The sequence below is a fragment of the Mustela lutreola genome, chromosome 3 (assembly GCF_030435805.1).
Source record: "Mustela lutreola isolate mMusLut2 chromosome 3, mMusLut2.pri, whole genome shotgun sequence".
In the NCBI taxonomy this organism is placed as follows: Eukaryota; Metazoa; Chordata; class Mammalia; order Carnivora; family Mustelidae; genus Mustela; species Mustela lutreola.
In genome coordinates, this window is record NC_081292.1 from 146598998 (window position 1) to 146625581 (window position 26584).

Consider the following 26584-nt stretch of genomic DNA (forward strand, 5'->3'; position numbering starts at 1 on the left):
TGTAGAACCAGAAAAAACTAACATTGCAGGTGAAGACCAAATATAATCTGTGGGAGAATCTTCTTTGGCCGGAGACAGGTCTGTCTTTGCTCTGATCAGGCCCTCACATGATTGTGTGAGGCCCACCCACATTATGGAGGACAATCTGCTTGACTCAAAAATCACTGATTTAAATGTTAACTTCCTCTTACATTCTCATAGAAACACCCAGAATGTTTGACCAAATATTTAGGCCCAGCCAACTTGACACATAGCATTAACCCTCATATCACACATCTATCACATGTTATGAAAAAACACTTAAAAATTCCTTTTGCCTTGGAGGACAAGGGGAGATGGAGAGGAGGAGGGAGTTGAGGGAAATTGGAAGGGGAGGTGAACCATGAGAGACTATGGACTCTGAAAAACAATCTGAGGGTTTTGAAAGGGCGAGTGGGGGGGTGGGAGGTTGGAGGAACCAGGTGGTGGGTATTAGAGAGGATTGCATGGAGCACTGGGTGTGGTGCAAAAACAATGAATACTGTTAGGCTGAAAAGAAATTTTTTAAAAAATTGAAAAAAAATTCCTTTTGCTTTATTGCCCAATCATTTACATACTAAGCCTCTTTCATTTTTTTGTTTCCTGTCTTTCTTCTTCCATTAGAACTCAGAGTTCTTTTCCCTAAATCATTAATTGGCATGATTGGAGAATCCCATATGATCTAATAATTCTCAATTCAGAAAGAGTCTCACAGGAGAAATCTGTGTTACACTAGAATTATATAATGCACAAGTTCAGGCTGGACATAAATAATCTCTGTGTTTCCAGGTTTAAATCATCAGAAAGTCGCTGAGGTGGTATCTCCATTTTGGTCTGAATGCAGAGCCCAGCTCACATTTAGTATCCTGTTTCTGCGTCTCTAACCTCCATTATCCTCATCTATATTCCATTCTGCTTCCTGCTAGACTGTTTCCTGCCTCACATTAATTAATACTCATTGTGGAGAGCTCTCAGACAGTCAATAATCGTTCAAAGTTCAAGGCATAAAATTCAGGCATTCTGCAGCAAGTACACAAAATTTATCATCTGTGTTTATATTGTTCTTTCTGTTTCTGTTTCTAGGCGTTATTAAAGAACACATGCAATGTAAGAATTGCAGGAGGGGTGACCCTCCTATGTCACTGCCCTCTAATGGGGAACAGAGTCTTGGATGAAGGCTTCTATTGAGATTTCTTCTAGCCGGAGGAATGTTATGGACACCTATGGCCTTAGGCAGGAAAAAGAATCTTCTGGTTGGTCTAAGTGGTACCTGGAGAATTTTCCCATTAAAGTGGAACCCTACCCTCTTACTCACAAAAGACTTTATTTCAAGGAGCTGTTTTTCCCTAGAGCTGAGATGGAGGTTCTCCTCCAATACCTGCTTTGGGATGCCATGGGCTAGGTGCAGATTCCTGGGCCCCACCAAGACCAGCTAAGTCACAATCTCCAGCTGTAGGGCTGCCTCAGGCATTTGAGTTGTGTGTGTACGGTATGTGTGGGTATGTACTAGAGCTGGAGACTATGATTATATCCATACACACAAAATATCTGTCTGTATATACATAACAGAAGATTTTCCATATGAATATTTTCCAGTGTACAGTTCAGTGGGATTAAATACATTCACACGGATGTGCAACCATCACCACCACCCATCTCCAGAAATTTTCATCATCTCAAACTAACCCTCCATGCCCATTGAACAGTAACATCCCCTTTCCTCCACTCCCCAGTGCCTCGTAGCCCCTCTGCTACCTTCTGCCTCCATGAACCAGACTACTCTGGATACCCCGCGTAAGCAGAAGCCTGCAATACCTGTCTTTTTGTGTCTGGCTCCTTTCCCTTAGCATAACGTTTTCATGATTTATCCGCACAGCAGCATGTGTCAAGTTTTTTTTTCCTTGTTAAGACTGAATAATATTCCTTTGAATGTATACCACATTTTGATTTTTCACTCACTTGTTGATAGACATTTGGCTTATTTCCATCTGTTGGCTATTGTGGATAATGCTGCTAGGAACATAGGTGTACAGATATCTTTTAGAGCCCCTCTGAGTTCTTTTGAATATATAGGGGAAAGAGATTTGCATTTTTAATGAGCATCTCTGGTGAGCCTCTTGCCCTAAATTTTGATAGCCACTAGCTTAGAGGCTTTAGTAGTAAATGACTTTGTCAAATCCTATGCAAATGTGTCCTGAAATTCAGGTTCGTGGAAGGGCAGATGAATGAGTTGGTATTTGCACCATTTTTTTTAATTTGCTCGTCCCTCTTCCACATTCATGTTAGGGTCCTAAAATCCTGGGCCTCACCTACAGGAAGGATCTTTTGTGACAAGTCCTTTTGTTTTCTGAGGTATTCTCAGGTATTCTCTCTTTTTTTTTTTAATTTAAAGATTTTTATTTTTATTTATTTATCAGAGAGAGGGGGGGGGGGAGAGAGCGAGCACAGGCAGACAGAACGGCAGGCAGAGGCAGAGGGAGAAGCAGGCTCCCTGCTGAGCAAGGAGCCCGATGTGGGACTCGATCCCAGGACACTGGGATCATGACCTGAGCCGAAGGCAGCTGCTCAACCAACTGAGCCACCCAGGAGTCCCTCAGGTATTCTCTTAAAACACCTCTCTTGTTTCCCATATTCACCTCAACTTCTTCCAAAACTTTGCAACACTTCCCACTACACAGTAAGATCCAAACTCCTTACTTAGCCAGCCAGTCACAGTCAGGCTCCATTCGTGCTAAGGGGTTCTTAGAGGACAATCCCTAGACCACTAGCATCAGTGTTACCTGGGAACTTGTTAGAAATGCAAATTCTCGGGGCGCCTGGGTGGCTCAGCGAGTTAAAGCCTCTGCTTTTGGCTCAGGTCATGATCCCAGGGTCCTGAATAGAACCCCACATCGGGCTCTCTGCTCCGAGGAGAGCCTGCTTCCTCCTCTCTCCCTGTCTGCCTCTCTGCCTACTTGTAGTCTCTGTCAAATAAATAAATAAATAAAATCTTTAAAAAAAAGAAAGAAAGAAATGCAACTTCTCAGTCTGCTTCAGAAACTATTCCATCAGGAAGGGTGGGGGAGGTGTGGAATTCACTATATGTGCTCTCACAAGCCTTCTCCATGATTCTGAGTTGAAAACCACTATGGTAATGGAGTGCTTGTGACAGTCTCCCCAAAATTCTTCTCATGTTGCCGGCTGTGAATTTATCCTCATAGAATCCCACCTGCCAAACCCTGAATCATTTGCTACCTCCTTGACCTCCATTGAATCCCCTGTAGGGAATCCGCCCCTGGTTCTCCACTTGGGTGGGTCCTTTTCCGTGATCCCCTTGACACTTCCTCCTGTGCTGGCTTGTGTCCTCTCTCTTGCACGTGGCTGGTAATGACTTAATAATACCGATTCAAGTAGATTTGCTTTACCTCTAGTGAACTTAAAAGGTAGCTGAGAAGCTTCTCAGATTACCAACCCACTAGGACATCATGTTGTTGGTCCCAAATTATTGATGAGGATAAGCAGACGCCCCAGATAGAAACCCAACTATGACGTACTGTCCCCAATCCAAAGGTGGGTAGGGTGAACTGGTGTGAAAGTCAATCAGGTGGCACCCTCATAAACATTTCCTTCAGGAAATGACTGGGGCTCAGCTGTAGCAACAGATGGATAGTGGGGGTGGGGAATCAGATCCACCAGAGGGAAAGGGCTGGAGCAAAGCACAGGTGCAAGGCTTTTGTTCCCTCGTCTGCTCCCCGCGGGTTTATGGAGCTGTCTGAGAGCACTTCCTTTTCTTTCCAGCTTTATGGCACATGCAATCTACAGGATGCATTAGCTTTCTTGTAATGACTCAAAAAGGAATAAATAGTGAGTTTTGTGTAGAAAATCTAGGAGGGTGTGCCAGGTTCAATTAAATCTTCTACAAAGCCTGTGAGAAGGAACCGTAGGAGGGCGAGATTTAATCCCCCCCCCCCCCCAGATACTGAAGAGTCTTCCATCGTCCGTGGGGAATGCTGTAATGTGTTCATGACGGGGGTATCTATCTTTTTGTTCGAGTGCTGGCTAATTCACTAGAAAATGGTGAGGGAAAAGCTTTTTTGTACACATAACTTGATAAGAGGATTCATTAGAAATACTGTTGTAGAATTAATACAATGTTGAATGACTTTTCCATCATTTTTCTTCCTAATAGTTTGTTAATGAGGATGAAAAGCAATTATTTTTATAATACATGTTCATGTAATTGGTGGCTAGGTGTACTCAATAGAAAATAATGAATGTACTCATTTGAGATGAACTTCTTTGAAAGGAAAGAATAGACCTGCAAAGATTTCGGAGGAGTTTACGCTTTGGGATATGAGCACAATTTGTCCCTCGTCAATCATTACCCACAATTCACAATACTTTCAACAGTGAAGGTGGTCTTCTTTCTTTCTTTTTTTTTTTTTTTAAGATTTTATTTATTTATTTGACAGAGAGAAATCACAAGTAAGATGGAGAGGCAGGCAGGGAGAGAGAGAGGGAAGCAGGCTCTCTGCTGAGCAGAAAGCCCGATGCGGGACTCGATCCCAGGACCCCGAGATCATGACCCGAGCCGAAGGCAGCGGCTCAACCCACTGAGCCACCCAGGCGCCCGGTCTTATTTCTTTTAAAAGGCATAACTCTGGGGCCCCTGGGTGGCTCAGTGGGTTAAAGCCTCTGCTTTTGGCTCAGGTCATGATCCCAGGGTCCTGGGATCGAGCCCCACATCGGGCTCTCTGCTCAGCAGGGAGCCTGCTTCCTCCTCTCTCTCTATCTGCCTCTCTGCCTACTTGTGATCTCTGTCTGTCAAATAAATAAATAAATCTTAAAAAAAAAAAAGGCATAACTCTTGGAGAGTTCTGCATTTGGAATGAGCTCGTACTGTTGCTTCAGACTTGCAAGCCGCCTACAGCAACAGGAAAAAACATGGGTTTTTTTGTTTGTTTGTTTGTTTTAAAGTTGGCCATTTTTAGCCATATAGGCTAAATGAAAAAACCAATCTTCATTAAAATTATTCCATGACATTTCTTGATATGTGAAAGGAAGCCACTTTCACTAAATGAAATCCCAAACTACTCAGTACTTGTGGGGGACAGGAAGTTCCTAAGTCTTTCTAAGAATTTTTATTTTTCGTCCCCTGCCCAAGAAGCTCCTGAGGAGAATAATCTCCCAATATTTATAGATTGTGATCACAATAACCAATAATCATTTAAAACCTTCTAGGAGACTGCTCTGGTTTGTTTCTCTGAAGACTCAGTCATTTCTAGGTCCTAGGAAAAAGTTGCAAATACCCATGAGAACAGAATATTTGTAGCACTTTCTAGTTTCTGTTTAATCTCTTCAATATAACTATTTTCACTCTCATGTTTTCCTCTTACATATGCAGCTTTGGGGCTCTTTCTTCAGCCCCTCCAATATTCCCTTAGAGTTCTTTCTGCTCTTGATAGAGAGCAGTCTTCTCAGGGAGCTGTGGGATGCCAGGACGGGTACAGAGTTATACCGAGGCATGTCTGTGGGTGTGCGTTCTAGATGATGACAGAAAGGAACAGGCACTTAGTTTCTATTTCTTCTATTGGGGAAAATCCTTTGAAGACTGTGAGAAAGGTTGAAGGCTAGATTGGCCTTTGGAGATAGCAGATCTTGTCAGGTCTCAATTTTTATTCATTCTTTCTGCAGTTTTGCAAAAGAGGAGCTGAACTGTTAGCTTTATGAATTAATTCTAGTCATGCTGCTTCATTTGTTTTCTTCTTTATATTTCAGAAATGCATTTGAATTTCTTTTTCTCTTGAATTTATTTTCCTACATGGCTCTTGTCTGCTTTTCTCCTGAGACATGGCCATCTTCAATGACAGATGGTTTTTAATAAATCCTTGGACGACAATCAGATAGATCTCTAAGAGAATCTCACCAGACCAGGTGTCAATTTTTTTTTTTTTTTTTTTATAAACATATATTTTTTATATACATATATTTTTATCCCCAGGTCTCAATTTGATGGGAAATTACTTTGCTGCACTCAGCAGTCCGAGAATCAAAATTCCAGTTTGTGGGGTAAAGCTTGACAGTGACATTGTGAAATCTTATATTACTAATGACTGTATTCATGATTCATTTGGTTCTACCAAGCCTTGCATTCATAATTCCATTCTTTATTTATTTGAATATACTTTCCAGAATAATACACTTATTTCTTTCCTTTATACAAAGGCGCTTTGCCCCTCCTGTCTGTCTCCACCTTTCAGTCACTATCATCCTAATTCACACCTCGTTCCCTTTTTCCTGTTTGTTGTTCCCATCTCCCCCTCAATATTCCGTTTCTGCATACTCTCATCAAATTAATCTTCCAAAATTGAAGCTCTGTAATTTTTTCTCTTTGCTTGCAAACCTCCAGTTTTCTTTATTGCTTGATGAACATATAGCCAGCCTCCGAGGCTGTACAGATTAACCAGTGTTTCCTCTCCTATCTCCCACTTCCCCTGCCCCTCAAGCTTCCATAACCTTCAGCCGTAGGAAACACACCCTTGCTTTCCACGTCCACACCTTTGCTCATGCTGCCTACAACAGGAAGCTGTGCCCTGAGGAATTTGGTCTACAGGCTCTTTTGTTCAGCACCCTCAGCTAAGAGTAGTTTTTACATGTTTAAAAGGCAGAGGAGGAAGAGGGTAAGTATACAGTAGAGACGGAATGTGACCTGCAAACCTTAAAATATTTATTACCTGGCCCTTTACAAAACAAGTTTGCCAACCCTTGGCTTCAAGAACACCCCTCTCTCTCTTTTTGCTGCCACTACTCTCATTCATCACTGCAGCCTGTGCTCAATGCAGCCTCTCACATCCCTTTTCTGCACCACTGTCTCCTTCGGTGAACTCCTCTGGGGTCTTTTTGGGTTCTCCCAGAGCTCTTACCTTTCTCTGTTATATAGTAATCATGTGTGTAAATTTTTATTAAGCTTGAAGCACCTTGAGAATGTGGGACTATTTCTTATTTTTAAATTTTTTAAAAAATTTTACAAATTCTTTCCAGCATTCCAGCATCTAGTAAAATGAGTTACAGACCAAATAAACTTTGTAAATATTTGTAACTGAATTTATTAGGGTCAAGTAAATACAAACCATTTCCTGGGTAAAAAAGGGATGAGAGATTTCCTCTTTGCTTGGGCCTCAGTGTTTGCTGTTTCAAGCATCAGTATTCACTGGAATCGGGGGATGGGGCGGTGTCCCAGAATTCAATGTAAGCGTGAGCCTGGAATTGGGTGAGTCCACAGGGGCTGCTTGAAATTCTCTCCGGCCAAAGAAAGTACAAATGCAAATTGCTAATACAGATGCCAGAGATGTTACTGCTTACTCCATAGTGCCCTTGGGTTTTCTGAGTTTACTATTTAATAGTTCGGTGAAGAATTTGCTACTCTCAGTGTGATTGATCTGGACCATTCTTTCTATGAATTTGCCTGTTGGCATTGGAGGTAAAAGTTCTGGATCTGCGAGGATCAAAAGTTCGTCAAGCCAGCTGCTCCATGAAGCACTGTCTGTCAGTCAGCAAACCTACACACATTTGTTAGAAGTTATGGCATAATTTGATCATACAGGAGGATAGAATCCAGAAGTTGGTATCTGGGGTCACAGGATTAATATGTTTCTTAATGTTTCTTATATGTTTCTTAATACTAAAGAAACAAGTAGAGCTGATCTTACAAGCAATGTTAAGTTTAGTCATTCATTAGACTCAGTGTGTCTCAGTAATTTTTGCTGAACCAGTAAGTTAAGTATAGGAAGCATCCTTCAGATAGGAAACAAAACTAATGGGGGGTCCAAGGAGAAACATGGACTTTACAACACAAAGAAGAGCGGCATATTTCAGATAGACTTTAGACTTCAGAGAAGTCAGCATGGTCATCTCTGTGAAGATCTCACCTCATTCTTGGCAAATCCAGCAAGGAACACACACACACACACACTCCCGAACTATGAGATAAAGTCCAAAGATAGATTAGGAAAACTCATGTCATATAGCCAGAATAAAAGCTTATATTATAGTTGACAAAGGAAACAAAACATCAAAGCCAGGAATAGAGAGCCAAATACCAAATACCAGGTCTAAGGAGTGAAGCCAGACCATCGTTTAGAAACAAATATCCACGTCAGAGGTTGGAAGATTGGCTGCAGCTACGGATTCAGAGGGCGAGGCAGAGAAAAGAGAACGGATCAGGACGAAGGCTGTACCCCATCTGAAGTTGTCAAATACATGATGTCAGAATATGGGAAAGAATTTTCAGACCAAGATCTTTAAAAATTAGGGATCTTCTAGGGAGACTGCATCCAGATACCAATATACGGCTCTAGAAGTTTAAGCACCAATGACATTTTCCTAGATAATCACAATACCATTATCACATCTAAAAAATTAACAAAAACAGTGATTACTTAACATTATCTAGTACCCACTCCACTTGCTGATTTTCTCAATTGTTTTTAAAATAGTAAAAGAGAAATTCTTTACACATATCTTTTTTTATTTTTAATTTTTATTTTTTTATTAATTAATTTATTTTTGTTATCCCCAAGGGTACAGGTCTGTGAATCGCCAGGTTTACACATTTCACAGCACTCATCATAACACATACCCTCTCCAATGTCCATATCCCCATCACCCTCTCTCTTGTGCCCCCTCCCCCCAGCAACCCTCAGTCTGTTTTTTGAGATTGAGTCTTTTATGGTTTGTCTCCCTCCCAATCCCACCTTCTTTCATTTTGTCTTTTCCTACCCTCAACCCCCCCACATTGCATCTCCAGTTCCTCATATCAGGGAGATCATATGATAGTTGTCTTTCTCCGATTGACTTATTTCGCTAAGCATAATACCCTCTAGTTCCATCCACGTCATTGCAAATGGCAAGATTTCATTTCTTTTGATGGCTGCATAGTATTCCATTGTGTATATATACCACTTCTTCTTTATCCATTCATCTGTTGATGGACATCTAGGTTCTTTCCATAGTTTGGCTATTGTGGACATTGCTACTATAAACATTTGGGTGCACGTGCCCCTCTGGAGCACCACGTTTGTATCTTTAGAATATATACCCAGTAGTGCAATAGTTGGGTTATAGGGTAGCTCTATTTTCAGTTTTTTGAGGAACCTCCACACTGTTTTCCAGAGTGGTTGCACCAGCTTGCATTCCCACCAACAGTGCAGGAGGGTTCCCCTCTCTCCGCATCCTTGCCAGCACCTGTCATTTCTTGACTTGTTCATTTTAGCCATTCTGACTGGTGTGAGGTGGTATCTCATTGTGGTTCTGATTTGTATTTCCCTGATGCCGAGTGATGCGGGGCACTTTTTCATGTGTCTGTTGGCCATCTGGATGTCTTCTTTGCAGAAATGTCTGTTAATGTCCTCTGCCCACTTCTTGATTGGATTATTTGTTCTTTGGGTGTTGAGTTTGCTAAGCTCTTTATAAATTTTGGATACTCGCCCTTTATTTGATATGTCGTTTGCAAATATCTTCTCCCATTCTGTCAGTTGTCTTTTGGTTTTGTTCACTGTTTCCTTTGCTGTGCAAAAGCTTTTGATCTTGATGAAATCCCAATAGTTCATTTTTGCCATTGCTTCTGTTGTCTTTGGTGATGTTCCTAGGAAGAAGTTGCTGCAGTTGAGGTCAAAGAGGTTGCTGCCTGTGTTCTCCTCAAGGATTTTGATGGATTCCTTTCTTACATTGAGGTCCTTCATCCATTTTGAGTCTATTTTTGTGTGTGGTGTAAGGAAATGGTACAATTTCATTTTTCTGCATGTGGCTGTCCAATTTTCCCAGCACTGTTTGTTGAAGAGACTGTCTTTTTTCCATTGGACATTCCTTTCTGCTTTGTCAAAGATTAGTTGACCATAGAGTTGAGGGTCTATTTCTGGGCTCTCTGTTCTCTTCCATTGATCTATGTGTCTGTTTTTGTGCCAGTACCATACTGTCTTGATGACGACAGCTTTGTAATAGAGCTTGAAGTCTGGAATTGTGATGCCACCAACTTTGGCTTTCTTTTTCAATATTTCTTTGGCTATTCGAGGTCTTTTCTGGTTCCATATAAATTTTAGGATTGTTTGTTCTATTTCTTTGAAAAAAAATGGATGGGATTTTGATAGGGATTGCATTAAATGTGTAGATTGCTTTAGGTAGCATAGACATTTTCACAATATTTGTTCTTCCAATCCATGAGCATGAAACATTTTTCTTCATGTCTTCCTCAATTTCTTTCATGAGTACTTTATAGTTTTCTGAGTTTAGATTCTTTGCCTCTTTGGTTAGGTTTATTCCTAGGTATCTTATGGTTTTGGGTGCAATTGTAAATGGAACTGACTCCTTAATTTCTCTTTCTTCTGTCTTGTTGTTAGTGTAAAGAAATGCAACTGATTTCTGTGCATTGACTTTATATCCTGACACTTTACTGAATTCCTGTACAAGTTCTAGCAGTTTTGGAGTGGAGTCTTTTGGGTTTTCCACATATAGTATCATATCATCTGCAAAGAGTTATAGTTTGACTTCTTCTTTGCCGATTTAGATGCCTTTAATTTCTTTTTGTTGTCTGGTTGCTGAGGCTAGGCCTTCTATTACTATGTTGAACAGCAGTGGTGATAACAGACATCCTTGCCGTGTTCCCGACCTTAGCGGAAAAGCTTTCAGTTTTTCTCCATTGAGAATGATATTTGCAGTGGGTTTTTCATAGATGGCTTTGATCATATTGAGGTATGTGCCCTCTATCCCTACACTTTGAAGAGTTTTAATCAGGAAGGGACACTGCACTTTGTCAAACGCCTTTTCAGCATCTATTGAGAGTATCATATGGTTCTTGTTCTTTCTTTTATTAATGTATTGTATCACATTGATTGATTTGCAGATGTTGAACCAACCTTGCAGCCCTGGAATAAATCCCACTTGATCGTGGTGAATAATCCTTTTAATGTGCTGTTGGATCCTATTGGCCAGTATTTTGGTGAGAATTTTTGCATTGTGTTCATCAAGGATATTGGTCTGTAATTCTCTTTTTTGATGGGATCCTTGTCTGGTTTTGGGATCAAGGTGATGCTGGCCTCATAAAATGAGTTTGGAAGTTTTCCTTCCATTTCTATTTTTTGGAACAGTTTCAGGAGAATAGGAATTAGTTCTTCTTTAAATGTTTGGTAGAATTCCCCCGGGAAGCCTTCTGGCCCTGGACTTTTGTTTGTTTGGAGATTTTTGATGACTGTTTCAATCTCCTTACTGGTTATGGGTCTGTTCAGGTTTTCTATTACTTCCTGCTTCAGTTGTGGTAGTTTATATGTCTCTAGAAATGTATCCATTTCTTCCAGATTGTCGAATTTGTTGGCATAGAGTTGCTCATAGTATGTTCTTATAATTGTTTGTATTTCTTAGGTGTTGGTTGTGATCTCTCCCATTTCATTCATGATTTTATTTATTTGGTTCCTTTCTCTCTTCTTTTTGATAACTCTGGCCAGGGGTTTGTCAATCTTATTAATTCTTTCAAAGAACCAGCTCCTAGTTTCATTGATTTGTTCTATTGTTTTTTTAGTTTCTATTTCATTGATTTCTGCTCTGATCTTTATGATTTCTCTTCTCCTGTTGGGTTTAGGCTTTCTTTCTTGTTCTTTCTCCAGCTCCTTTAGGTGTAGGGTTAGGTTGTGTATTTGAGACCTTTCTTGTTTCTTGAGAAAGGCTTGTACCACTATATATTTTCCTCTCATGACTGCCTTTGTTGTGTCCCACAGATTTTGAACTGTTCTGTTTTCATTATTATTTGTTTCCATAATTTTTTTCAATTCTTCTTTAATTTCCTGGTTGACCCATTAATTTTTTAGAAGGATGCTATTTAATCTCCATGTATTTGGGTTCTTTCCAAATTTCCTAGCTTCAGAGCATTGTGGTCTGAAAATATGCAGGGAATGATCCCAATCTTTTGATACCAGTTGAGACCTGATTTATGACCCAGGATGTGGTCTATTCTGGAGAATGTTCCATGTGCACTAGAAAAGAATGTGTATTCTGTTGCTCTGGGATGGAATGTTCTGAATATATCTGTGATGTCCATCTGGTCCAATGTGTCATTTAAGGCCTTTATTTCCTTGTTGATCTTTTGCTTAGATGATCTATCCATTTCAGTGAGGGGAGTGTTAAAGTCCCCTACTATTATTGTATTATTGTTGATGTATTTCTTTGATTTTGTTATTAATTGGTTTATATAGTTGGCTGCTCCCATGTGGGGGGCATAGATATTTAAAATTGTTAGATCTTCTTGTTGGACAGATCCTTTGAGTATGATATATTTTCCTTCCTCATCTCTTATTATAGCCTTTGGCTTAAAATCTAATTGATTTGATATAAGGATTGCCACTCCTGCTTTCTTCTGATGTCCATTAGCATGGTAACTTCTTTTCCACCCCCTCACTTTAAATCTGGAGGTGTCTTCGGGTTTAAAATGAGTTTCTTGTAGGCAACATATTGATGGGTTTTGTTTTTTTTATCCATTCTGATACCCTGTGTCTTTTGATTGGGGCATTTTAGCCCATTAACAATCAGGGTAGCTATTGAGAGATATGAATTCAATGCCATTGTATTGCTTGTAAGGTGATTGTTACTGTATATTGTCTCTGTTTCTTTCTGAACTACTATTTTAGGGTCTCTCTTTGCTTAGAGGACCCCTTTCAATATTTCCTGTAGAGCTGGTTTGGTGTTTGCAAATTCTTTCAGTTTTTGTTTGTCCTGGAAGCTTTTAATCTCTCCTTCTATTTTCAATGATAGCCTAGCTGGATATAGTATTCTTGGCTGCATGTTTTTCTTGTTTAGTGCTCTGAATATATCATGCCAGTTCTTTCTGGCCTGCCAGGTCTCTGTGGATAGGTCCGCTGCCAATCTAATGTTTTTACCCTTGTATGTTACAGACTTCTTTTCCTGGGCTGCTTTCAGGATTTTCTTTTTTTTTGCTAAGACTTGTAAATTTTACTATCAGGTGATGGGGTGTGGACCTATTTTTATTGATTTTGCGGGGCATTCTTAGCATCTCCTGGATTTTGATGTTTGTTCCCTTTGCCATATTAGGGAAATTCTCTACAATAATACTCTCCAATATACCTTCTGCTCCCCTCTCTCTTTCTTCTTCTTCTGGAATCCCAATTATTCTAATGTTGTATCATCTTATGGTGTCACTTATCTCTCGAATTCTCTCCTCATGGTCCAGTATTTGTCTCTCTTTTGCTCAGCTTCTTTATTCTCTGTCATTTGGTCTTCTATGTCACTAATTCTTTCTTCTGCCTCATTTATCCTAGCAGTAAGAGCTTCCATTTTTGATTGTACCTCATTAATAGCTTTTTAAATTTCAACTTGGTTAGATTTTAGTTCTTTTATTTCTCCAGAAAGGGCTTTTATCTCTCTGGAGAGCGTTTCTCTAATATCTTCTATGCCTTTTTTGAGCTTGGCTAGAACCTTGAGTATCGTCATTCTGAACTCCAGATCTGTCATATTACATATGTCTGTATTGATTAGGTCCCCAGCTTTTGGTACTGCCTCTTGCTCTTTTTTTTTTTTTTTGTGGTGAGTTTTTCCACCTTGTCATTTTGTCCAGATAAGATTTGCTTCCTCCTCCTCTGGAATTCCACTCTTTTCCTTGATGAGTGAAGTTGGTCTTTGCTTGGTTTCTTGTTGATCTTCTGGGGGAGGGGCCTGTTGTAGTGATTCTCAAGTGTCTTTGCCCCAGGCGGAATTGCACCACCCTAACCAGGGGCCTGGCTAAGTAATCTGCTCGGGTTTGCTTTTGGGAGCTTTTGTTCCCTGAGCGTTTTCCGAAGAGTTCCGGAGGATGGGAATGAAGATGGCGGCCTCCTGGTCTCTGGCCCGGAGGAGCCAAGAGCTCGGGTCCGCTCTCAGTGCGCCCTCAGAGAAAAGTGCCCAACTGTCCCCTTCTCCCTGGCCTCTGGCTGTGCTTGGGGGAAAGCACTCAATTGCTCACACTTGGAGAAAAGCGCCTGGTCGCTTCTGTCTCCATGGCCTCCGGCCACACTCTGAGCTCACCCAGGCTGCGACCGGTTCAAGGTAACCCCGAGCTGAGAGCTCACTCCTCGGCTCTGTCTCTCTAGCTGGCTTCCCCGTTCTAATACCTGCGAGCTCTGTGACACACAGAAACCCCTGGACCTTCTGTGACTCTGTGGAACCTAGGGTTACGCTGGCCCTGCATTGGCTTCCCCCCGGTTTAGCCTCTGGAACAATGTCCCTCCGTGGAGCAGACTTTTAAAAGTCCTGATTTTGTGCTCCATTGCTCCACTGCTTGCCGGAAGCTGGCCCCTCCCCCCATGGTCTATCTTCCCATCGCTTTGGATTCACTTCTCCACAGGTCCTACCTTTCAGAAAGTGATCGATTTTCTGTTTCTAGAATTGTTGCTCTTCTTCTCTTTGATTTCCCATTGGATTTGTAGGTGTTTGCAATGATTAGATAAGCTATCTAGTTGATCTCCTGCTACCTGATGTCGTCTCAGCCTGCTACTTCTCTGCCATCTTGACTCGCAACCCCCCTTCATCCATTTTGAGTCTATTTTCTTGTGTGGTGTAAGGAAATAGTCCAATTTCATTTTCCTGCATGTGGCTGTCCAATTTTCCCAGCACTATTTGTTGAAGAAGCTGTCTTTTTTCCATTGGACATTCCTTCCTGCTTTGTCGAAGATTAGTTGACCATAGAGTTGAGGGTCTTTTTCTGGGCTCTCTATTCTGTTCCATTGATCTATACACATTTCTTTTTTTTTTTTTTTTAAGATTTTATTTAATTTTAGAGAGAGAGAGAGCATGAACAGGGAGAGAAGCAGAGGGAGGGGAGAGAGAATCTGAAGCTGACTCTGTGCTGAGCCTGGAGCCTTAAGCAGACTCAATCCCAACCCTGAGATCGTGACCTGAGCTGAAACCAGGAGTTGGACACTTAACCAACTGAACCACCCAGGCTCCGCTACACATTTCTTACGGTGACATATTTTCAAAGACTGGGATGGAGCCTAATGTTTATTGATTTTATGTTCCATCTGTAGGAGTTGCAAATAAATATTTTCAGAATCCCATGGTGACAGAAACAGTAGCATGATGCCATAGCTAGGCTCCAGCAAGGTCAGGAGCTGGACTCAGTTTGTATCAATGGAAATGCAAGGGAGAAACAGGGCAGAACTACCCCAAGGTGAATAAGCAACTACCTACGCAGGGCTCTCAAGGTCAAAACAATCCTCTTCTAAACCTCCTAACAACTTCTCTGCCTATCTTGTCCTGTTAGCCTCTCCCTATTACCCGGGTGAAGCAAACACCAGCATGGGGCAACAAAGACCCAAATCACATTGCTCTGGCTGGTACTTCCCAGCCTAGTGTCCTTTCTTACCAGCTGATCTAGCCTCCTGCCCGCTTTGTTCCAAGTCATATACTATGTGTTTGCTGCTTAGCTCACCTCTTGCTCTTTCTCATTCCACTTAGACATTCTGACTCCTCCTTGCTCAGACTCCACGTATGGTTCCATTTCCTCTGGCCTTAATTCTGAGTACCTCTAAATTTGGGATCTCTACCCGTTGCTTCACTGTCCCTGACTCATTATCCTTAACAATTGCACCTTTGGCTTCTGAACACTTATATTTTTTTTGTAATTAAGATAAATTTTATTATTATTATTATTTTTTTTTTGAGAGAGAGAGAGAGAGCACAAGTAGGGAAGAGGGGCAAAGGGAGAGAGAGAAGCGGGCTCCCCAATGAGCAGGGAGCTCAACTCAGGGCTTGATTCCAGGACCCTGGGATCAGGACTTGAGCTGAAAGCAGACACTTAACCACTCCACCAACTGAGCCACCCAAGCACTGCTAGTGTCCAAACTCTTACCAACACAGAGAACCTTAATCTCTGCTTCTACTGCCCAGCCAACCTCTTCACTACACCTTCACAAGAGCTAGAACTACCTCACTAAGCCACTCCTGAATTCTTGACCCACACAAACTCTGAGATAATAAATGTTTGTGTCTTAGGCTGCCAAAAACAGGGTAATTTTGATAGGTAGCAGTAGATAACTTCATTTCTTTCTACATTTACCCATTTGATCCAACAAGAATTATTGAGCTCTGTCAGCTCAGTTGCCAAGCAGTCTGTGGCAGGGAGCACAGTACTAGCACCCAGGATGGAAGACAGCAGTGACACCTCAGGACATCTCACCACACATGGGCAACTCTCAACTTGAGTTGCAGGACAGCCCCTATTTCCAAAGAAGCTATGTTTAATAAGGCATCCCTACCAAAGGGTGGGTGTCCTATTGTTTGAGATATTTTAGGGACAGAGATTGTAGCAATTCTCCGAGATTTGTTCTCATATCTTATTGCTTCCTTGAGGAAGTCTATCACCTTCCTTAGGCAAAGTTCATGCTGTGATCTGAGTCCCCTTTATTTCTGTCGCTTCTTTGGTGAAGACAGAGATAACAAACCCTTCCCTGACTTTGGATTACCCAGCTCAGCGACTAAGTAGTTAATTTGTAAAGGGCACAGATCCCACTGTGCTAAGCACAACAGAAATAAATAATGCATATCTATGTGTCTCTTATCTGCTCCTACCCGGCTGTATTGTGTGGATGAGAGATTTAATCAATCCCAATTTGGGCTCAAAGACCAGCCTGGTGATGCAGTGTTATTGCCTTTTGGTACAAGCATACTTCCTCCAGTATGTAATTCTCTTTAATACTCAGACCCACAGGAGAAAACTTCTAAGGCATCAGCCTGAATTTCCTGGCATTTGTTTGCTCACATATCCCTCTTGGTACATTTTTGATGCCAACTCTGATGTATGCTTCTACTTCTTCAGTAGCAGGCATTTTAAATTAAGCATGATCTTACATGATACTTGCATAGACTCTACAATGGCTTTGAAGTCTTGGATAAATTATTATAGTCACGGCTCATCTCTCAGGCCACTATAGTAGACAGTCAAGGGGAAAGCATATTCTTTAAATCAGCTGAAATTTTTCTTTCCAGTAGAAGATTATTTGTAACTCTATGCAAGCACGTTCTTCCCGAACCAGCTTTTAAAGCAAGTTTACAGAAGATTCAGGTATACCAGCTGTTTCTTAAAAGACTGTTTCTACTGACTACAAGTTGCATAAATCAGACTCCCTAAATATAGATATATAGATAGTTTTTCCAAGTGAAATTCTTTCGCCTTTTTGTCACAGAGCAAAAATGAATCATTTTCTTTGCAGATTCACTTTTCAGCTACCCGAAAATGTATAATGTTTGAACACTGGAATTATTCCGGAGTTGTCAGACATTTAAAAAAAATAATTTCAGAGACTGGGGTCCCAGTGAGTATGAGAGAAGAAAAATGGATCTTTGGAAACTAATTTTAGCCCTTGTGGCAGAGGATGCAATTATCCAATATGAACATGTTTCTTAAAAATAACCCTGGGCAAAACTGTGGCCTTGTGGTAAATTGAAATACCTTTTACTGAAGACAATCAAGCTTCATATATATTTAGCATTTTGGGTGGGACAGAAATCTGAGTCTTTTGGATGAGACTATTAACAAAACTCAGTCCTGTTTTAGTTGAAGGCAAGTTGTCAAAAAGATAGTAAATCCAAAGAAATAACACAAGTTCACATTTATTTTTAATTTTCAATTTCTCTACACAGTAGGGTCTTATTCTTAAGAGGCAAAAAAAATCACATTTCGTAAAAGAATCAATTCATAGACCAGCTCTGTAAGACAGGTTATGTTGACAGAAAGATGGGCTGAGGAGGGTGGAGAATGTCTTTCTGCACTCAAAATTCAGTGTGTGTTAATTTTGGAGGGAAATTATTTATGTTACCACTGCAAATGTTTAACTTATAAAAGCCACACTGTGTAAGAGAGAAAGGCCAATAGGTAAGGCTTATCCAGCAAAAATATCTGGTTCTAAAGTTTATAATTAGATTTGTTTTGATGAAAGAACAAAGATATATATTTTAAACATTTTTTTAAAATGCCAGAAGTGTTTTGTTTTGTGTAAAGATGAATCTATTTAAACTCAGAATTTACAGAAAAAGCTCACTCTGGAAATGCATTTTGATTAACTTCTTTCACAAAGAGTAATTAAGGCAAATAAATACTCTTTCCATTGAATGCATTAGCTATTAGCCACATGTGCTATTTAGACTTAAATTATTTAAAATAAACTTAAAATTTCAGTTTCTCAGTTGCATGTCCCACTTTCCAAATACCTAATGTAACTAGTGGCTACCACATGAAATAGCACACATTTAGAACAGTTCTATCATTACAGAAAGTTCTACTGAACTTTCAGCTCTATACCCAACCAGGAAAGCCAAAAATAGGTCACATCGACAACTGTTACATAAATTCATTACCTAAGAGATGGCATAAGTAGTTTATTGCAAACAGTAGAGATTTTAAAAATTAGAGAGCCACCTAAAGATTCTTTACCACATAATACTATAAAAGTGATGAGGCAACCCACTGAAGATATAATTTCTGATTTGAATTGTGTTGTTGGTAGTACTAGAAATTATTTACTTGTTGCTTCAGCAAGATAGATGCCAGAAGTTCCTTTGGATTATCCTGGGTAGAATGACTGATCAGGGCAGTGGAGAAAGTACTTCCCATTAAAAATAATCTGGGCCCGGGGCGCCTGGGTGGCTCAGTGGGTTGAGGCCTCTGCCTTTGGCTCAGGTCATGGTCCCAGGGTCCTGGGATGGAGCCCCGCATCGGGCTCTCTGCTCGGTGGGGAGCCTGCTTCCTCCTCTCCCTCTGCCTGCTTCTCTGCCTACTTGTGATCTCTGTCTGTCAAATAAATAAATAAAATCTTAAAAAAATAATAATAATCTGGGCCCTTCTCAAAGACAAGCAAGCTCTGTTTCCTAAAGAAGGGTATGGAGTGAGCTCTCTGTGTCTTGTTAGTAAAGAACAGAGACTAGATAACTCTTCCCCAGCCTCCCTGAAGTTCTGAGACTGGAGAAGGGACATTTGCTGCACATTCTATCATGGGCTGACCTTCTAATCAGCTCAAGCATAGCACCTCTGGACAGAAGACTTAGCTACATGGGCACTTAGATGATATCCAGGGATTCCAGAGAAGATACCTTAGGTCAAGGCCACCTACAGAAGTGGCCTCCTTTGAAAGTTTAGGCTGACCTCGAGTTTGGCAGAAATTGGTTGATGGTAACTTCCCTGCATCTCTGGACTGTCAAGTGACTCTTAAAAGGGACAGTGTGTGGCAGCAAGGAGCAATGACCACAAGGCAACAGCAGATCTTAAGACACAAAGTTCTTCTCCAGGTAGAAGTGAAAGTAGATGGACCTCTTTGCTGGATGAGAAACTACAACAGTTTTTGGATGAGCAAAGAGATTGAGGGAGTCCCAGGAATGTATGGTAGGATTTCCTTCTCATCTGGAATGTAGGAGGTTAAGCAATTTTAATTTAACCTGGGAAAGAGAAAATAGACTTCCTGTCACTTGTATCTTCAGTGTGGCAGAGCAGTTGATACTTATTTCATGAAGACATGGGCAGCTGTAGTCCAACAGCTCACCCCTGAATAGTGTGTATAAATGTTCCACATTTAGAAATACTCCAATTGGCAGGAGACCCAAATAACCAGTAAATAAGTAGATGGGGCATGCCTACTTGCTGAGAAAAGTTAATTCAAGGATTGAAACAATAAAAGTTAATTTTAAAACACCTTTTAAGTAAATATTAAAAATTTAAAGATATATTTAAGTTCCAGTAATTTAATTTTTATTAACAATTTCCAAACTCACAATATCTCAACAATAACATACTGGCTAATATTGGCTTTTTTGTTTACTATGTTCTAAATGAAGTTTTTCAATTCATTTGGGCAAATTTGATCTGCATTACAAGTAACTGGCTTCTGTACATGTTCTGTATATAACAGACTTTGTATATGTATTAAAATTCACAGAATAATTGCCCTATTTTCAGATGAGTTAATCCATCTTTAAAATTGCAGTGCGAGTTTTTGTTGACTTAGATTTTAGAAAATAGCTCTATTAATTTAAAATATTTTTATGATTGTCAGAAAATGACTTTTTAAATTATAGTGATCTAAAATATTGGGCTCATTTTAATTCACATGCCTCTCAGAAATTTAACTCCTTTATTTTATAATTATACAATTATATTTACTTTTGTACATACACTATGGGGTGCCTGGGTGACACAGTTAAGTGTTGGACTCTTTGTTTTCTGCTTGGGTAATAATCTCAGGGCCATGGGTTCAAGCCCCACATTAGGCTCAATGCTCAGAGTACAGTCGGCTTGGGATTCTCTCTCTCCCTCTCCCTCCACTCCTCCCCCACTCCCCCACCCCCCGCTTTCATGCTCTTTCTCAATCTCTCTCCATCTCAAATAAATAAAATCTCTTTAAAAATAAGATATTGAGACCACCGAGACCATGTCCACCCTGCGAACACAGGCCCCTCACCCTCGCCTCTTGGCCACTGCCACCGCCAGTTTACACCACCCCCGTTTGCCATGGATGACGATATCGCTGCTCTGGTGGTCCACAACGGCTCCGGCATGGGCAAAGCCAGCTTCACAGGTGACAATGCCCTCCAGGCCATCTTCCCTTCCATCGAGGGGTGCCCACGGCACCAGGGTGTTATGGTGGGCATGGGCCAGAAGGACTCCTGTGTGCGCGAGGAGACCCAGAGCAAGAAGGGCATCCTGACCTTGAAGCACCCCATCGAGCACAGTATTGTCACCAACTGGGATGACATGGAGAAGATCTGGCACCACACCATCTACAATGAACTGCGTGTGACCCCAGAGGAGCACCCCGTGCTGCTGACCAATGCTCCACTGAACCCCAGGGCCAACTGTGAGAAGATGACCCAGATGATATTCCAGACCTTCAACACCCCGGCCATGTATGTGGCCATCCAGGCTGTGCTGTCCCTGTACGCCTCTGGCCACGATGGCATCGTGATGGACTCCAGGGACGGGATCATCCATACTGTGCCCATCTATGAGGGGTACACCCTGCCCGACGCCATCCTGCATCTGGACCTGGCTGGCCGGGACCTGACGGACTACCTCATGAAGATCCTTAAGGAGCGCGGCTATAGCTTCACCACCACTGCCGAGCGGGAAATCGTGCATGACATCAAAGAGAAGCTGTGTTATGTGGCCCTGGACTTCGAGCAGGAGACGGCCACTGCGGACTTCAGGTCCTCCCTGAAGAAGAGCTATGAGCTGCCTGATGGGCAGGTCATCACCATTGGCAACAAGCAGTTCCACTGCCCAGAGGTGCTCTTCCAGCCTTCCTTCCTGGGCATGGAATCCTGCAGCATCCACGAAGCTACCTTCAACTCCATCACGAAGTGTGACATCGACATCCGCGAGGACCTGTACGCCAGCACGGTGCTGTCCGGCGGGACCACCAGGTACCCTGGCATTGCCATCAGGATGCAGAAGGAGATCATCACCTTGGCGCCCAGCAAGATGAAGAGCAAGATCATCGCCCCCACCCTGAGTGCAAGTACTCCACTTCCATCCTGGCCTCGCTGTCCACCTTCCAGCAGATTTGGATCAGCAAGCAGGAGTATGACGATTCCGAACCCCTCCATCGTCCACCGCAAATGCTTCTAGGCGGACTGCTACTTTAGTTGGCGTTACACCCTTTCTTGATAAAACCTAACTTGCACAGAAAACGATATAAGATTGGCATGGCTTTATTTGTGTGCATTTTTTTTAATTACTGTTTTTTGTTTTTGAAATTTTTTCCGTTTTCTTTTTCTCAATTTTTTTTCTTTTCTTTTTTTTTTTGGCACAACTCAGGATTTAAAAATTGGAACGGTGAAGGTGACAGCAGTTGGTTGGAACGAGTATCCCCAAAATTCTACAATGTGGCCGAGGACTTTGATTGTACTTTTTTTTTTTTAAATAGTCATTCCAAATATCGTGAGATTCATTGTTACAGGAAGTCCCTTGCCTTCCCAAAAGCCACTCTATTTCTCTCTGAGAAGGGGCAGTTCTTACCCAAGTCTACACAGGAGGGTGATAAAATTGCTTTTGTGTAAATTATGTAGTCCAAATTTTTTTTTTTTAATCTTCACCTTAAAACCTGTTCTTTCTGTTCTATTTTGAATGGTCTGCCATCATGGCTTCCCCCTTTTTTGTCCCCTCCAATTTAAGATTCATGAAGGCGTTTTGGTTTCCTTGGGAGTGGAGTTGAGGCACGAGGCAGCCAGGCACTTCCCTGTACACTGACAAGACCAGTTCGATAAAGTGTGCACACCTTAAATAAATAAATAAATAAATAAAATATTGAACTCATTTTAATTCACATGCTCTTCTTAGAAATTTACTTCTTTATTTTATAATTATATAATTATATTTACTTTTGTACATAGATTAGTAATGTCACAAATTTACAAATGCATCAAGTTGACATTAAGATGCACCATGGTTCCATCATTTCTCACTTTTTCAAGACATTTTCCAATTCTCTGTAACCTAACTATTGCCTGTAGCTACTAGGCATTTCCCTACCCAGTACTATATGAAAGTTTTTAATGAATACTCTGGGTTTCAGGCCACTATAGAGATGCTTTGGGTATTCCTGGCAAATCGGGGTCCATAGTGTCTCTGCTAGCACTAGGAGAATTCATACATTTTTCCAATCTACCATAACTTGGCTCCTGGGAGATTTCACCCAATGAAGTGACATTTCTTTCTAGTTTGGTTGTGCATGAACCCAACATGCACTAGAAAATACTTTCTTCTTTTCCAAAGAAGGTATAAATATCCCAGGTCACCCATTTCCCAAATTTGAATCCGTACTTTTGTCAGGGGCACCTTCTTTTTCTCTTCTTTTAGCTACTACTTTCTGCCTCTATCGTAGATTCTCTACCAAATAAGATGAGCAAGTCTCTTCTAGGGGCTTTTAACACACACACAATTCAATCATTGAGATTTTATGTGCTGAAAGAAAGATTTGTCTCCTGCCAAGAGTTCAGAAAGGAACTACTTTCCAAGTCTCTGAACCTCCAACCCTGTAAGAAAAGAGAAAATTTCTTTCAGTGAACCAACCCAGAATGTTATTTCCATTTAAATAGACATGAACAATGTCTTTAATAAAACTATTGTAATGCTAATTTTTTAAAAAATCCCAACTTTTTCAATCCAAGTAACACTGTTGATGTGAATGAGTACTCTTCTCCTAAATTCTGGCTTCAGTTACAGGATGTTTATGATGATACAAGTCTTATACAATGAATGCAGGCAGCACTCCAGTTGATTTAATCTGACAAGAGCTTCCTTAGGTATGAGTATGAGTTTGGGCTTTTAGCCAGCAATCAAAAGGGATTGTAAATTTAAATGATTACATCATCTAGTGAAGTCTGCTTTTTGGCCAGGACAGAGGCACCGTCTCCAAAGTTTATTCAGAATATATTTGAAACATTCTAGCTGTGTGACCATGGAAAAATTCCTTAATCTCTCTGTAGCTCTGTTTCTTCATCTGAGTAATTATAACATTTACCTCATAGTTTCTTAAACAAGTTAGCATATGTAAAGCACTTGGATTACCTGGCACATCATCTATCTATTTAAGTATTAGCTAATATTAGCATTAATGTTATTACTGCATTGATAGAGGGAAGCTGCAAAGACTTTACGCTGAACCTATGTAATTATCTAGCTAATACAATTTCCCTTTAGAAAGTATTTTAAGATAAATCATGTGTACTTAAATATTTTCCAAATAATTATCTTAAATCAAGTGTGAACCCCTTCTGAAAATAATTTCTTTTTGGAAGAAAAATAATTTGCAAAGGAATGGCTTATCTTTGGAGAATGAAGGTAAAAATATAAACAGGAGGGAGATACACTGACAAATCTCGACATGAAATGTTTTGTTTTTCATTGACCTGCATAGGTACCTTGGAGATTTCTTACAATGGTCTCACTGGCTAAGAAGACAGATCAGAGATTAGGGAAGCTGAGGCAGGTAGCAATTGTGCCACAGAAAGTGAAAGAATGGAAATTACACAGAATAAGAAATCCAGAAATCTTCATTGGGGTCCCTTAAGTGTTTGACTAAATAATAATCTCTATATGCATAGGGTGACACTCAATGAGGGCAGACAAAGACAACTACCAGGGAACTATAAACTGAAAAGCCACTATAGCTTCCACAGAACTAGAAGACATTGAAGTTCTGTACTTGAGCCAGAGTAGAGAGACATTCTTGAACAACTGACCATTTAGTAAAGGCTCTAGAAAAGTTCTGCTTTATTACAATCTAGGTTATGCTACAAATGCCCTACCAAAGCTTTAAAACAAGCCTTAAGAAAATCAAGGGACTTCAAAGGATCAATTGCTCACAAGAATTAAACTCAAACTTCTTCAGAGAAAGGTAACAAAATCCATACACTCAATAACTCAACATTCACAATAGAAGGCATACAATAAAAATCTACTGGAACTGCAAGGAAGCATGACAATGTGACCCATAGCCATGAGAAAATAAGTCAATAGGAGCAGACCCAGAAATGATAGAGACAATTAAATCAACAGATAAGAATTGTGAATCAGCTATAATGAATATAACCAAGAGTTTAAGGAAAACAGGTATACAATGAAAAAAGAAATAGACACTATAGAAAAGACCCAAGTCAAACTTTTAGAGCTGAAAATTAAAATATTTGAAATAAAAAAGTCACTGGACTTAATGTATTAGACATTGCATGGAAAAAAAGAATAAGTGAACGTGAAGGCAGTACAGTGGAAACTATCAAAATTGAGGTAGAGATAGAAGATGGATAGAAAACAAACAAATCTCAAATATATTAGGCTCAGTGAAAGAAGCCAGGCATAAAAGAATACATATTGTATGATTCCATTTATTTTATATGTCAAGAAAAGACAAATCATCTAGATAGAGAGTAGATTGGCGGTTGTTTAACTCTAGGGGTAGGAAAGGGGAATGACTGTAAATAGGTACAGGATTGTTTTTTGGGATGTTGGAAATGTTCTAATATTAAATCATGGTAGTGGTGCACATCTCTGTAAATCTACAAAATCATGTGTTTGGATTATATACTTAAAATGAGTGAATTTTATGATATGTAAATTATAACACAGGCTATTTTTAATAAATCTACAACAAAGCATAAATTCCCCAAGAAACAATATCTAATGGTTTAACATATGTGTAATTACTCAGAAAAGGGAAGAGTCAGAAGATTTTTTTTTATATTTTATTAAACTATGAAGTACTTATAAAAAACTATGCATCTTTAATGTTTATGACTTCATGAATTTGGAGATAGTTTACATCCATGAAACCATCTCCACATCTATGCCATAAACATATCTATCACTTACAAGAGAAAAAAAAAGTTTTTTTTAAACATAACTGAAAAATTTTAGATATAATTAAAAATATTAACCCAACAATCTAAAGAGTTCAACATACTCCAAGGTGCAAAATCAAGACAAAGGCATATCATGATGAAAATTGGTTTAAAAAAATTGTTATGAAGAAAAATTCTTAAAATTAGCCAGAGGAATAAAAAGACACATTACATACAGGGGTATGAAGTTAGAAATACAACTGACTTTTCATAAGAAAGAATGCAAAGCAGAAGACAATAGAAAACCATTTTTAAAATGCCAAAAGAAAACTAAATGTGTCAAATTAGAAATCTATATCCAGTCAAAAGATCACTCAAATGAAAGTAAAATAAAGATATTCTCAGACAAACAAACCTGAAAGAATTTTTGGTCAACAAACTCATACTACAAAAAAATCTTAAATGATGTTTTTCAGGCTAAAGAAAAATACTACTAAATAAAAATTCAAATACACACAAAATAAAAAATGTCATAAATGGTTAATATGTGGGACAATATAAAATATATTTTATTATTTTTAAGTTATATAAAAAATTATTGATTTTTTGAACCAAAACACTGACAATTTTGTAATTAATCACATTTTTAGAAATAGAATTAACAAGAAATTAATAAGAAGAAAAAGGATAGGGAGAGGAAATGAGAAATATGCCTTTATAAATTGGGGTCCTATGTAATGCATGAAATGATACAATAGTATGTGATGATAGGCTATGATAAATTAAATATGGCTAGTGGAAACCTTAGAGCAATTACTGGAAAAAGTAGAATGTGGAGGTAGAGATAATAGTCCAATAGAAAAGATTGAATAGAATTCTAAGACAACTCAACCTATAATAAAGCATAGAATTGGGGGTGGGGAGGAAACAAATTAAAATTGGAGGGAGACAAAACAAGAAACATGGTAGTATTAAACCAGTGGTGTGCTGGAGCTGATAGATGGTACTTCATGAAAGTGAATGATGTATACCTTTCTCAATTTTCCATCTAGTGATAGCATGTTGGTAGTTTGAGACCAGCACTGGTGGCAAAATTTACATAATGGAAATCAGCAGATGCTGAAAAGTTGTGATTTCTTAGAAAAACACATTTAACATCATACTACTGACTGCAACCAAAAAATCATGTAAAATGTAAAAGAAATAAAAGGCCTTTTATTTAAAAGGC

The 26584-nt window shown here is 39.9% G+C and overlaps 1 pseudogene; it reads left to right on the forward strand.

Moving 5' to 3' along the window:
* The first annotated feature begins 20506 nt into the window (after positions 1-20506).
* LOC131827134 (actin, cytoplasmic 1-like) lies at positions 20507-21661 on the forward strand (annotated as a pseudogene).
* Positions 21662-26584: the final 4923 nt, after the last annotated feature.